The sequence below is a fragment of the Callospermophilus lateralis genome, chromosome 2, assembly GCF_048772815.1.
Source record: "Callospermophilus lateralis isolate mCalLat2 chromosome 2, mCalLat2.hap1, whole genome shotgun sequence".
Taxonomy (NCBI): Eukaryota; Metazoa; Chordata; class Mammalia; order Rodentia; family Sciuridae; genus Callospermophilus; species Callospermophilus lateralis.
The window spans coordinates 10,159,105-10,174,036 of record NC_135306.1 but is presented as its reverse complement, the minus strand read 5'-3'; the positions used below and the strand labels follow the sequence as shown (position 1 = coordinate 10,174,036).

The 14,932-nt window shown below is 37.6% G+C and overlaps 1 protein-coding gene and 1 pseudogene across 4 annotated transcripts in view; both read right to left on the bottom strand.

Annotated features, from left to right (window-relative positions):
- The window catches only part of Nr6a1 (nuclear receptor subfamily 6 group A member 1), a 216,632-nt gene that overhangs the window by 44,218 nt on the left and 157,482 nt on the right, over positions 1 to 14,932 (bottom strand). The gene's annotated exons all lie outside the window — the stretch shown is intronic.
- LOC143392065 (centrosomal protein of 83 kDa pseudogene) lies at positions 34 to 9,741 on the bottom strand (annotated as a pseudogene).

Sequence of the window (14,932 nt, the reverse complement as noted above, 5' to 3'; positions counted from 1 at the left end):
AATGGCAAAAAGACAAAAAAATTACTGATGCCATTAACTGCTTAGGCCTAAAAACAAAGGTGAAACAGATCACAAATTATAAATAGCTGAAGCCACAGGAAGTGAATCCAGGGAAAATGCCACCCCTCCACTCAACATTCCAAATAAAGACGGGGGCCAGAAAATAAAACAATTCTAGTTCCTTCCTCTCTCCTATATGCAGGAATCTTTGAATCAGGAATCAAGTTTTATTTGTGATGAAAACAGTTTTTATTTTCATTGCAAATTTAGGTTTTCCAGTTGGAGAAAAGTACTTGCAAAGCTGTGGTTTGTCCTATATAGACTGACATGGAGAACTTTAAGTATTCCTTATTCACTTATTTAAAAAATGATTACTTAGGGAGGCACAGCAACTTATACTAAAATAAAAAGGGTTGGGGGTATGGCTCAGTGGTTAAGTGGTTCAATCCCTGGTACCAAAATAAATAAATAAACAAATAATAATTTAAAAAACTTTAAGTCTGAGGAAAAAAAATGAGAAGTTTTAGTGGGCAAAGAGTGAATTCTGCAGCTAGACAGAGAGGCAGAGAAGGAAAGATTACCTAAAAAAAGTTATCACTGGGCCTGAGCCTTAGTATAAAAAGCTTATCAAAGGGGATTCCAGCCAGAGGAAATGCGAACAGCACAAGCACAGATTTGCTGGCTGCAAGTATTTCAGTGTGCTTTATGAACATGGTATCTGATGTGGACAGAGATGAGGGGCAGCTATGAACACTAAAACTGTGATTCAGGGGTTAAACTGACACAGGGAATCATTCACTAGGGAGGCTGCAGGCATGAATGATCCCCAGGACCACCAAAAAAAGAGAGTCTATATTTAGTCTATATCAAGAAGAACAAAGAGAGAAAAAACAGTGCTCTAGGGAGGAAGGAAAACGGGGATAACCTAACGCCAGGGAAGTCAAAGAAACAGTTGTGCAAAACCAGGGGCAGTCAACAGTGCAGAGAAACTGAGGCATGAAGTAAGAACAGGCTGAAGGATGAGGTTATTACCCGAGGGAAAAACTACAGGCAGGGCTGGGAATGGAGCTAGATCCAATGGGTAGAAAGTTACTAGGTCAAAGATTTCAAGTCAGAAGAAGGAAGAACTTGTTAACAGTCAAAGCTTTTCTGTTGTGGTAAGGTAGTGAATACTTCATTTATAAAAATATGCTTGTGTTCATTTGTTAGGTCACGGTAGATGACCCCCTTTGGGGACCTCTATGCAACACTGAAACACCTAGTAGTAATCAACATAAATATTTTAATGAAATATTTTTAAAAATCAGGGTTCAGTGATAGACAGTGTGCCTAAACATGCATGAGGACCTGGGTTCCATCACTAGCACCAGGGATTAAAAAAAAAAAATTAAAACTAAGTTGGGTGCAGGTAGGCACCCGTAATTTCAGTGACTTAAGAAACTGAGGCAGGAGGATCAAAAGTTCGAGACTAGCTCCAGGAACTTAGAGGGACCCTGTCTCAAAATAAAAAGGGATGGGGACATAGCTCAGCAGCAGATACCCTTGGGTTCAATCCATAGGGAGGGAGAAAAGAAGATACAGAACAAAATAAAAATAACAAATTACAAACAGACCAGGGGTTTGGGAGTGTAGGTCAGTGGAGAGGACCTGCCTACTGTGTGCGAACCCTGGTTTATTCCCCAATCCAGCAAAAAAACCAAAATACAAACAAAACAAAAAACAAATGAAAGACCAGTTTTCCTTTTGCCTTGTATGGCACTAATACTGATCTTTTCACTGATTATTATCAGGAATCATCTGAAGGCAACCTCAGGCTTATGAGAGAAATGAACTAGATTTTAAGAAAAGGTAGAAACAATTGCTCTTTTGAAAATGTTTGGTTGGTGAAGGAATACCCATTTTGCAAGTGAGGAAACTGAAGCTCAGAGAAGTGACTAACCTAAGAACAAACCAGTTGAAAACACATGGGGAAACCAGGAATCAAACCAGAGTTTTTTGGCCCTTTCTGCTCCACAGTAGATTTAGCTAGGTGGAGACTTGTGGTATACATACAAAAATGGAAGAAATTCCAACAAATTAACTGGGTACCAGAAGTACTTTCACAGTGAAACACTTCCATAAGCAAACCAGACAAGAAAATTTTCTAGAAATTCCTAAGGGCAAGCTGTATCCAAACCAGAAGTCTAAGAAAGCCACAAGAAGAGGAGCATGGACATGACATGGATGGCTGTCCTCTCCAGGGCCTGGAGAGCTCCTGAAATCCTACTCAGTAAAATCTATGAAAGGCTGTGACTATCTTCCCAAGGTATGATCATAAAAGAGCAACAAAGTGAGGCCTGAAAGATACTGAGCATGATTTTACATGAGGAAGACTGACTATATGAGATCTAATTTTTGTTACAATTTACTTGTCCTGAACAGTTTATGGTTTAAGGTTACATTAATCTGAAACTTCCACAACGAAAAACAGGTGCTAACATGGGATATCCTAACATGGACAATAGAGAAGAAAAAAAGATGGTTCATAGATCTAGTCTCTATGTACATGCATGTGTGTATTATTGAGGACTGAACCCAGGGCTTCATACCTGCTAGGCAGTCACTCTACCACAGAGCTACATCTTCAGTCCCTTCTAAATTTTATTTTGAGACAAGGTCTTGCTGAATTGCTGAGACTGGCATCAAACTCGTAATCCCCCTGCCTGAGTTGCTGGGATTACAGGTGTGAGTCACCACATCTGGTAGTATCTCTGAATCCCTAACCCACAGGTAATTGATATAAAACGGTAAATGAAAACAGTAGAAAGCTCTCTGCTCTTTTGTCTAAAGTGTGCTATAAGGGTTATGACTCTCCCTGCATGGGAGAATTTGGCATATCAAGCAGTCATCTACTGCAGCCTAAGGAATGAATACCAGCATACTTTCACTACTACAGAACAGCTTTTTTTTTTTTTAATTTTAATATTTATTTTTTAGTTATCGGTGGACACAACATCTTTGTTTGTATGTGGTGCTGAGGATCGAACCCGGGCCGCACACATGCCAGGCAAGCGCGCTACCTCTTGAGCCACATCCCCAGCCCCACTACAGAACAGCTTTGATTAAGTTTTTCCTTATTCTGTCTGGACATTTTTTACCCTATAACTTTTTACTAGTGCACTAAATCTAACTCCATTTTCTGGGCCCTAGGAACAATGGGCTGGGGGTGTGGCTCAAGCAGTAGCGCGCTGGCCTGGCATGCGTGCGGCCCGGGTTTGATCCTCAGCACCACATACAAAGATTTTGTGTCCACCGAAAACTAAAAAATAAATATTACAAAAATTCTCTCTCTCAAAAACAAAACAAAACCACCTGGCAGAATATGGGCTAAGTTATAAGGTCCATATAGGACAGAAACATTGGTTAGTTTTATATACAAAGGAAACCCTAGGGAGAACTTTGATCTGTGAAGGAATGGATGCACAACCCCTAAGTGAATGAGCCCTCTTCACATTCCTGCCAGTTGTCTCCTTGCAAATATGTTGAAAGAGACTAATAGACTTTGCTAGAAAGAAACATAGTTCTGTCTCAGAGTTAGAGGCCTGGATACTGGAAGTTTAACACAAAAGAAGCTGCTGCTGGAATTTAGGGCAGGCATGCTGTAGCTTACTCAACACTACTACAAACTGCCAGGTACCATGGAGGGAGAGGTGTCCATGAAGTAGTTCTAAGAAAGCATATTCTCAACCAAGGGGCCATCTGTCCTCTAGGGGACAAAAAAAAGGGGTCTGCTGTATTTTTTTTTTTTTTTTTTTGTAACAGGGACAATACAGTCTTAACAATATCTTATCTAGACTTTTTCACTAGTTTAGACTAAAGGTTTCTTTTGGCTTTCTAGGACAGGCTGTGCTCATATATTTTACTGAGATAATCATTGTAACTTTACTTACATCTTGTGTAATAGTTGATGACCCAGGGATCAAAGCATTATAATGCTGGTGGATGGGTAATTTTAGGTGCTTTAAGTTTCATTTTATAATTAACACACATTAAAATTGAATTTTGTGAGGGAAGGGGTTAACCGTTCTACCACCACCACAGCCAAGATACAGAATAGTTTCTCTATCCCCAAACCCCTCTTCATTATACAACTTTGTGGTCATACCATTATTTTATTCCTAATCCCTACCACCACTGATCTGTTCTGTTAATTTGGATAATGTTACCTAAATGGAATAAGAGAGTTCGTAAAATATGCTTTGGAGGGAAGAGTAGTTCCGGGGGCCTCACAGGTGCTAGGCAAGCTCTCTACCACTGAGCTATACCCATGTGTATACCCAGTTCTCTAGGCTACTTTTGAAGTGCCAAACTGGAGGAAAATGTGAACATAGGTCAGCACATCCTTAGTGCAATGGATAAGCCTTGCCCTGGAAAAACAGCCTTGGTGATCATGGTGTCTCCCCTGCCAGGTAAGTACTGTGTGTAAACTTTTGAAACTGGCTTCTTTCGAAATCCATCCAAAATGTTACATGCATCAACAGTTTTTTTTTTTTTTTAACTGTTCAGTTGTATTCTGTGTTTGTTGATCCATTCACCTCTTGAAGAACATCTGTATTCTTCCAGCTTGGGATGATTTTGTAAAAAGCTGCCATAAACACTTGTGTACAGGTTTGTGTGTGGATCTAAGTTTTCATTTGTCTGTGGCAAATAAGTAGAATTACAGGGTCATTAAGGCACAGTTCACCCTTTTGAGAACCTGTCAAAGTGTTTCCTATAATGTTGTATCATGTGCATTCTCATCTTAATAAATGAATGCACTGCTCCACATTATCCCCACGACATGATATTGTCATTTTTTATTTTAGTCATGCGAACATGTAGCTTTAACTTGGGCTTCTCTAGTTTAGTTGCCAGCCATATATCATCTTGGGACAAGTATTCATTCAAGTTTTTGAACTTTTAACTGGTTGTTCTCTTACAGAGTTTCGAGAGTTCTTTATGCATTTTGAATACAGGTTCTTTTTTCGTAAGTTTTCTTTATAAATATCAAATGACTAAAGATGGACAGGAAATACAATTTCTAGTTACTGAAGTGGTTTACTTATATTTCCATGTAATTCTAAAATCATAGTTTATGCTTTATACCTTTTACCACTCCTAGTCCTCATTTTTTAAAAATAATTTTTAGTTGTCAATGGACCTTTATTTATTTATATGCAGTGCTGAGAAGCAAACCCAGTGCCTCACACATGTAGGCAAGAGCTCTACCACTGAGCCACAACCCCAGCTCCTCCCAGTCCTCTTTGATAATCAAGGGGGTTTTCACACAACTCTGCAGTGCTTTGGGGAATTTAGGAATGTAAAGCAATTCAATTGCTGTATTATGATCTAGTCCTCTGTAATCCTCTCCCTAGATATAAATTGCTTTTATTTTTTGCTTGAGAAAGGATTATTTCCAGTGTGTGGCACAATGAGTTGAGGAAGGGCAGAAATAAGTGAGGCTAGAGACAGGCTAGAATCTGATCATACAGCAAGCACTACAGACCTTGGATTTTATTTCCTGTTCAAGAGGTAGTGATTAAAATATTTGGAGAAGAATTTTTGTTTTATTTATTTATTTATTTTTCTTTTCTTTCTTTAGATTTTGAGACAGGGGTCTGCTTTGTTGCTCAGGTTGTCCTCAAACTTATAATCTTCCTGCCTCAGACTCCTGAGTAGCTGGGATTACAGGCATGAGTCATCATGTCCAGCCTGAACAGAAGAATTCTTATTAAAGATCCTTCTGACTCCATTATAGAATGGATTGGAAAGTGAGTATAGGGAACTCAGGAGAATTAGAGACACCAGTTAATATATGAATAGTCATCTCAGTGAGAGATGATGGTGGCTTAAACTAGGGTGGTAATAGCAGCAATGAAGAGTAGATTTGAGATCTATTTTGGCCGGGAAAGTGACAGAATTTGCTGATGGAACATAAAAGAAGATAAAGGAATTAAGGGACGATTCTGAGTTTTTAGTCTTGAACAACTGAAGGGTTTTGGTTTTGTTTACTAAGATGGGAGAGATTATCCAAGAAAACTTGCTGATATGAGGGAGTCCAGAATTCTGTTTGACTTTAACAAGTTTGAGATGCTTGTTAGATACCCAAATGGAATTGTTAAACAAGCAGTTGAGATCCAAAAGTCTGAAGCTAAATGGAGGTTTTAAATTATAGATAGACTTTTGGGAATTGTCCCAATCAAAGGCTGAAGTCACCAAAGGAGAGACTATTAGTAGAAAAGAAGTCAAGGGTCTAACTCCTGGGGGACATGCCAACATTTAGAAGACACCAAGAGCAACAATAAAATAGACTAAGAAGCTGTTGGTTTGAGAAATAGGAGGAAAAGCAGGAGACTGGTATCCTGGAAGCCAATCAAGGAAAGAATTTCAAAAAGGAGAGAATTCAGATGTTGGCCAGTTTCTTTCATTCATCAGCAAACTTTCCCAAGTGCTTTCACTGTATAAGACTCAATGGACAGATACAGCAGTGATCAGGACAGATAATGTGTCTCTCTGCCTAAAGGCTCTGTATATATTTTAAGGATTTCAATGTGAAGTTGTATTAGGATTCTGGGAGTTCCCATCCTTGAATTTCAAGAACCTGCCTTAATATTCCTGATGATTCTAATTTCCCCCATTTTTGCAAAGAGACATCAATTTATTATTAGAATAGAAAGTTCAGAATGCAAATTCATGTGGTTCAGAATAGCAATGACTGAGTGTCAGAGATGCATGAATCATTTAAAGGCCAAATAAAATACAGAAGCAGCTGCAGTATGGGAATTACTTACACTAACATGTACAAATTACTTTCCTTCTCTGGACACCTAATCACTTGAGTAGGAATTACAGTTATATTCTTTTCAATGAAAAACCTCAATAGCCAAATCAAACTGTAATTCACTGTCAGATGATGAAATCACAGGATTGTGACTGTTGGAAGCCATAACAATGAAAGTTCCTGTGAGTATATTTGGAAGAAGCCCAAAGACTTTTTTTTTTTTTTTTGGGGTACATACACTTTTTCTAAAGGATTTTTTTTCGTTTATTCAACAAATCTTTATTGAACACCTGTTATGTGTCAGGTACTATTTTAGGAGCTGGAGTAAAACAACAAACAATAAATCTTTCTTTTTCGAATCTGCACCATTAACATTTTCTGTAGCCTTTACCTTTTAAGTACTTCTAAGATTAGGAATAGTAGTGTCCAAATTTTTAAAAAAAAATTTTTTTTAGTCATACATGACAGCAGAATGTATTTTGACATATAATACATACATGGAATATATATACATCAATCATATTGTCTGTTCTATTCTGCTGCCCTTCCTATCCTCCCTACTCCTCCCCCATCCTTTCTCTCTATCCAATCTAATGTGACACACTTTTTTTTCTTTTTCTCATTACAACATCATAGTGTCCAAATTTAACACAGATATAAAATTTAAATAAACCAATATTATAACATTATAATAATATAAAACTATGGAAGCAAAGTAGAAAATAACAAATATAAAAGTCAAATATATAAAATGTGAGATGGTAAGAGAAGGCAGGTCAAGGATAATTTGCTTATGAATCCAATAAAACCCTACAATAACAAGTTGAGAATCAGACACAAATCTGGAAGAGTAGGTCCTATAGCCAATGAGGAAAGGATGAGAAACAGAAGTATCTTTTTTGAAAGAAATTCCATCTATGAAAGGTCCTGAAAACATAGAAAGAAATAGGTTCCACATAAAATCCACATCTTACTGGTCAATGTATTTATTTCTTAGTCAGCTTTATGCAATTTACTGGTTAAAAAGTATTTTGTTCATTGCTTGATTGTAGCTTTTTTCCCAAACATTCAGCCTACAGCTTAGTTGTCTTGTTTTCAGCCCCAAGGACTTAACTGTAGCCAGTGCATCTCAGCTAACTGCTGTACCTGAATTCTTTGAATATTTCCTAACTAAGCATTAGAATTCTCTTTTTCAGCACTTAATTCTGGTACTTCAGCCTCTAAACCTTTTAATTTCTAAGTCAAATGGACTTTTTCTTGTAAAGTTGATACATTCATTTGTTATCTCTTGTGAGATCAACACTAAACAGCTGGCTATGTAGTTCTTCTTTATCTGTCTCCAGTCTTGCAATCTCTGATTCAAATTTTATTTTTTCTTATTCTGAAATGCATGCAAACTCTTCTTTCTGATATTCAAATTCTGACTTGAGAAATGTTATGTTCATAGTGAAGCTTATTATATTTGGCTCTATACTTCACTTCTTCATCTAGATTCTGTAAACATTCTCTCATTGGAGTTTCTAATTCTTGTTGTATTTGGGCTCTTAACAATTCCAATTTTTGTGGAGTTAACATCTGAAGTTTTATTTCTTCTAAGTCTTTAGTTTTCTCTACTAATTCCCCTTTAAGCTTTTCAAGCAGTAGCTGAAATTTTTTCTTTTCATTCAATAGGCGCTTGAGTTCATTTTGTAACTTTACCTACTCACCCTGCAATCTGGTGTGTTCAACTTCAACAGTCTGATAATTAGTTTTATGATGGTCACACTGTAACTTTTCACCAATTAACATTTTTGGAACTCAGATTCAGAATTTAGTCCACTGTTTCCACCAGGTGGAAAAATGTTGGGAAAAGTGTCCATATTGGTAAGTAAGGTGACAACTATGTAAAAATAAGATGAGGCTTTCTTATTTAGTTCGTTTTTCAAAAGTATTTCCCACTTCCTTCTAAGATAGACTCTCAGGAAACCAAATTATACCATACTTGCACACAGTCCTTGCAACATGAACGCAGAAAATTTAATGGTGATGGGTGTTCCTCCTGCCCTGGGAGGACACTTCCATAGCTTCAACCATCCATACCCACTCAACTCTGCTCTTGGAGGCACTGGGGCTGAGGAATAGTAGGGTCCCACGGCTCAGCTAGCCATGTCTGGGGAGGTCCCAGCAGCTGCTTGCACCACATGCTGTAGAAAAGGGGCTGGAGGACAGAGAGAGCCTCAGGCTCAGGACCCTGGGGAAATATGAGCTCAGAGGGTAGAGAGGCAGGCAGCAAGGAGCCGGTGCTGGGCCAGCCTTCGCCCCCAACATGCAGCCAAAACACCACCTCAGCCTACACCCACCACCCCTTCAGCACCACAGCGCCTAAACAGTCCCCCGACTTCTACAAGGTATTTTTGGCAATTCTAGTTTGGCTGTTTTGGCATAACTGCATCATGTGTAATTTTTGCCTTTCTAATAAAGGCTTGTAAATTAAACTCAATTGTGGAAGATTATTTCTGAAGAGAACTGCAGTCCCTGATAGATAAATCACAATCATGATCATAACAAAATACCTCGAAAATTTGATGATTCACATCTTCATTTACTAGTACTCTGAAGTCTTTTACCTATAATCTCTCAATTCTCACAACAAGCCTATAAAATTAATACTTATAAAATAAGTATTCCTATCTTTATAGACGAGGAAACTGATGCTCTGAGACATTACGTCACATAACTAAAATGGTGACTGACTAGAATACAAAGCTGGCATTGCTTTTGCTTCTATAACTACAGTAAAAATAAAACAAGAAAAAACAAGACATTGAGAGTAACTTACTACAAAAGCTCCATAAATAAAAGATCATAAATAAATTTTTGGTCCTCTAACACATACAGTAGTCTCCGAAGTACAGGCGGATGTGAATAGGAACAGTCAGGCTGCTAGGGAGAACTAGACGCATACAGCTACTATATGAAGATACCATTCTGTACCTGACTGGTAGGCAAATACAGCAGACCCCAGGCATGCAAGAATTATACAGTTCACTCAGGTAAACTGTACCCCTTCATCACAGGCACTCTGAACTTTAAAATTTATGGGGTACTTTTTCACACATTTCTATTTCATTCTCACAGGAAATCACAGGTTCTCATTTTATTTTTATTTTATTTTTTTTTTTAGAGAGAGAGAAATTTTTAATATTTATTTTTTAGTTTTTGGCAGACACAACATCTTTGTATGTGGTGTTGAGGATCGAACCCGGGCCGCACACATGCCAGTCGAGCACTCGAGCGTGCTACCGCTTGAGCCACATCCCCAGCCCCACTGGTTCTCATTTTAAAGTATATATTTTTTTTAGTTGTAGATGGATGCAATACCTTAATTAATTAATTAATAAGTTAGCTCAGGACTAATCAATGATATTAATCTTTTATCTTTTATACAGTTGTATAGTATATTAATTAATCAACTAATTAGTTAATTATGTGATGCTGAGGATCGAACCCAGTGCCTCACAAGGCAAGTGCTCTACCATTGAGCACTGATAGCACCTCACTTTACTGACTGATAGGTATTTTGAGATATTTTTTGAGTGTTTATTAAAGGCAGGAACTTTACAAATTAACTACTCTGTTCTAAGCATAATATATGTAATTTTTCAATCCTCACAGTAAATTTGTGATTTAGTATTACTATTATTCCCATTTTACACATAAAGGAATTGAGGCATAGAGACACTAATCAATGGAGCTGAAGCTATATAGTCTAAGCAATATGACATTCAGTATAGGTCAATACTGAGACTTTAATTCAGACAGTCTGAATTCATAGCTATTGTTCTTAATTACTATTCTATACCACTTTCAGAAATAGAAGCGATCAACCTGAGATCACAGGCCTAGCTTGATCCTTATCAACTTCCTTGTTGTATAAACTCTAGAAGTACAGATGTGCAGTGAAGGCTGTGGGCTTCTACTGATGAAGGGAAAGCCATAACTCAACAGGCAGGAAAATTAGGGTAACTCAAACAAGTCAATAAAACCAAGTCTGCTGTTTGGCACAAAGACCCAACTTATCATTACAGGATGTGAATGAATCAACTTAGCAGTGAAACAAGAAAAGACAGAGAGACTGAGCTACTATAGGCTCAGGACTAATTAATAATATTAATCCATTATCTTTTATACAGTTGTATAGTATATATTTTCATAAACACAGTTTGGCTCCCTTAAAAGTTATATAAATTTTATCGCATTAATTAAAAACATAGTCTTTGGTGTGCACCTATGGTCTCAGCTACCTGGAGACTAGAAGTAGGACAAAAAACATACCTACTGCCCTCCCAAAAAAAGAAAGAAAGACTAGGAATAGGGCTAGGGATTTGACTCAGTGATACAGTGCTTGCCTGGCATACCCACCTAAAATAAGGCCCTGGGTTAAATTCCCAGGATCGGGAAGTACAGGATGTGAGGGGTCTTCAAGGCCAGTCTGGGCAACATAGCAAGACCCTATCTGAAAAATAAACAAAACCCAAACTCAATATCCAACAGGAGGCAAGAAGAATTGTCTCCCTCTCTTGTTCTACACTCATCATGGCTTGCTAGATGCTGAGTATCATACTTTCACATGGTCCTTCTAAAACATATCTAGAGGTCCAGAGGGGAAGGCAGATGACCAGTGTGATAAGGAACTAGAAATCACAGAATAGACAGTTTGGGGGACTAGGCCATAAAACTCTTGATGGAAAAGGGAAGGGAATAGGTTTTTTCAGGTTGAACATCCACAGATTACATTAAGATGAGTATGCTGCTATTGTAAGGAGTCATATTTTAGCTTCAAATAAGGAAGTAAGCACTTCATCACTGGGGAGGTGTACAAGCCTATTTAGGAGTCACTCCAACAATATGCTTGATTGAAATATTAGAGAAGTTAAATATGAATTCTTCTAAGTCTTCTTCAGTAGTATTATGGTTAAGACTAAATTCTTATCCCTTGTATTCTTTCTTCCAACTCCTGCCTCTGATCAAGGGTTATCTAACAAGTTTGACATGTGGGAAGTAGCTTGAAACTCTGAAATCAAAGTCATAATTCATAATATGACAAAATATATAGGTGCCCTCCTTCCATTCATACATTCACCACTTAAATAATATTTTTGAGCTTTGCTGCAGCTTGGGATACAAGACTACACAGGGACTGTGTTTGTGAAATTTATGTTCCTAGTGAAGAAAAGAGTTAATATTCCACTTTCCATACACATTTCCATATTAATATTTTTAATGCAAATGTAATACATACTTGTGTTAAAGAGACACTAGATTTAAAATATCTTCTTGTCTGTCCCCTTCATTTTCTTTCCCCATCCAAATAATCAAAGATAATTGCTTCCAAACTTTTACCTATATATGCAACAAAACATGCATGTGCTAACATATATGTTACAGTTTTTCAAAAGAGAAACAGGGTCACATCAATCATGCCACTCTAGTGTTTCTCTGCTTTCTTTGACTATCTTCCTCTGACAGTAAATGTAGATATGTGTCTTAATCTTTTTTATTTTTAACATTTATTTATTTATTCATTCATTCATTCATTTAATTTTTATGTGGTGCTGAGGATCGAACTCTGTGCCTTATACATAATCTTTTAAGTAATTGCTTATTATTCCATTGTATACCTATGTTAATTTATTTAACCAATCTATTATTCCCAACTTTTCACTAACTTTACTACCCTTCCCTTTCTGATCATGGTTTAACCTCTCTGCTATTTTAGAGCCCATCTCCTTTCCTTTTCCTTCTAAAGACCACAACTGCAAAAAGACTTTCTGTAAGGAAAAGGTCACAATTTTTGAAGAAGCCTAATCATTATGAATTGTTTCACTAGCACAGAAGTAGCATATTAGCAGAGCAATTAGTTCTAGGAGAAGGCTCAGCAGCTTGCCCCACTGGTTGTACAGCATTTTCCAGGCTAAATTTCCAAGGCCCCCTTCCTGACTATTGCCTACAAGGAATGGTGGACCTTTCTACTTGGGAGTGTAAACAGCACCAGCCACACGCTAACTCAAAAATTCTTTCCTTTCTTATCTTCTTAAATTTGCTTCTCTTTGAAACTCTTTCCATTTCAAGCCATTTTAAGCATGTTTTGGGCACTCCGATGGAGACTCTCTTATTAATCCCCATAACAATTCTCTAAGATTTGTATTACCATCCCCTATCGTATATATGAGGAAATTATAGCTAGTATAGGTCAAATGACTTTGCCAAGTGAGAGTCAGGTTATTGAAGTTCTTTCCCCAAGACCAGGAAGCCTGTAGCAATGCAAAAGATGTAGCCAAGTTTTTATGAGCCATCTGGGCAGCAGGAGATCAGTCTTCAACACACCAAGGGATCCACTTAGAGGCTACAGAAGCAGCAGCGGTTTTTGTTTTTGTTTCAATGGTTTAAAAATTCTACAAGAATTCTGATTGGCCCTATTGACAAGCTATCCAGGCCCTCCTGTCTAGTGACTTCTGACCCTCCATGCGTCTCACCCTAATTAATGCAAGATCCTTGGATCACAGCGTGAGCATCAAGACCCTTTAGAGTTAGCAATGACCTTTACATTTCTCAGGCTTTTCAAAATATGCAAAACAGCTGGGCACTGGGACCGCCCCCAAACCCTCAACCTTGAAATATGAGTAGATGCACTTTTTCCTGTAATTATGGATTTTGCCAAGTTTGGGGGAAATAACTTTTTATGTGACTAAAAAATAAATTTAAGATGTGGATGTTTTTCAATTACACAAGCAAACTGAGGCATGCAAAAAGAAGATTCTTGCAAAATGATTAATTTCCTCAGTAGCAGGAGAACAGAGAAAAAAATTGACCTGAAAAAATTTGGAGGTGGGAGACTGGCTTCCATACTTATGCCTCTGGTAGCCTTTTGTTCTTCCACCTCATTGTATTAAGGATGCTAAATCAAACATGATTGCAGTGATGTTTGTGTGTGAAAATGACAAAAGCAATAGGCCAAAATCCCAACCTCATCTTGAACCCTGAAGACTTTTATGGCTTTTCCTTCACTAGGCCCTCCCCCTAATACACATTAAAGACCACATTGTTCAAAAGGGTCATGGTAGGTTTCATACCCCATTTTAATACAATATAAATGGTAACTGAACTTCCAAGTTTTGTTATAGCAATATTTATATGTCCCTGGAAAATGCCCAATAAAAGAACTGATCCTTTGGTTTAAATATTAATGCAGAATTATAATGTATCAGAGAGTCAGAAACAATGGTATAAAGAAGGCACTATTTATTTGTGGTGATTGTATCAGATTTTGTTACATCATTTTCCCCAGGAAAAAAAATATGAATTAGAGATGAATTTAAAATATCTACATGATCTGTGAAATATTTGCCCTAGGATCAAAAACGTGTCCAGAATATGTCAAGTCTTAACTCAAGGAGTCTAAACTAAATTAAACCTGCTGCTTATTTCAAATGCATGCCTTCCTTCTTCCTACCTCTTATTCCACTTGTATGTCTGCAAGTCAGATTATGGCCCCCCAGTTGGCTTATTACATTTATCCCTGGAAGATTTTTTTTTTTTAAATCTTTTCAAACTGATATTCTCCAGAATCTCAGTTTTTTTGTGTGTTTTTTTTTAAATATTTATTTCTTAGTTTTCGGCGGACACAACAGCTTTGTTTGTATGTGGCGCTGAGGATCGAACCCGGGCCCCACGTATGCCAGGCAGGCGCGCTACCGCTTGAGCCACATCCCCAGCCCCCTGGAAGATTTTGAATTGGAAGAATTATTGAATTGGAAGGCTGTTTATGATTCCACTTTTCTTGGCTCTCACCATCAGCTGTCACCAATACTCTGGTGGTTTAGAGGAAGAGAGGCAGCAATGACTCCATTACTCCAAAAGTCCCTACCGAATTATTGTCTTAACTCCTCTGGAAAAGGATACATACACTAAGAAAGGAATATTATAGCTGGGTTTGGGAATGGGAAAGTTGAAAAACTTGGGAAAGGAAAAGTTAAAAAATGAAAATCTGGACTGCAGTAAAAGAACAACAAATTTGATGGTACTTCAAAAATCACAATCTCAGTAGCATAATGCTCACTTTCCCAAACTTCAGGTATTTTTGTTTAAAACCCA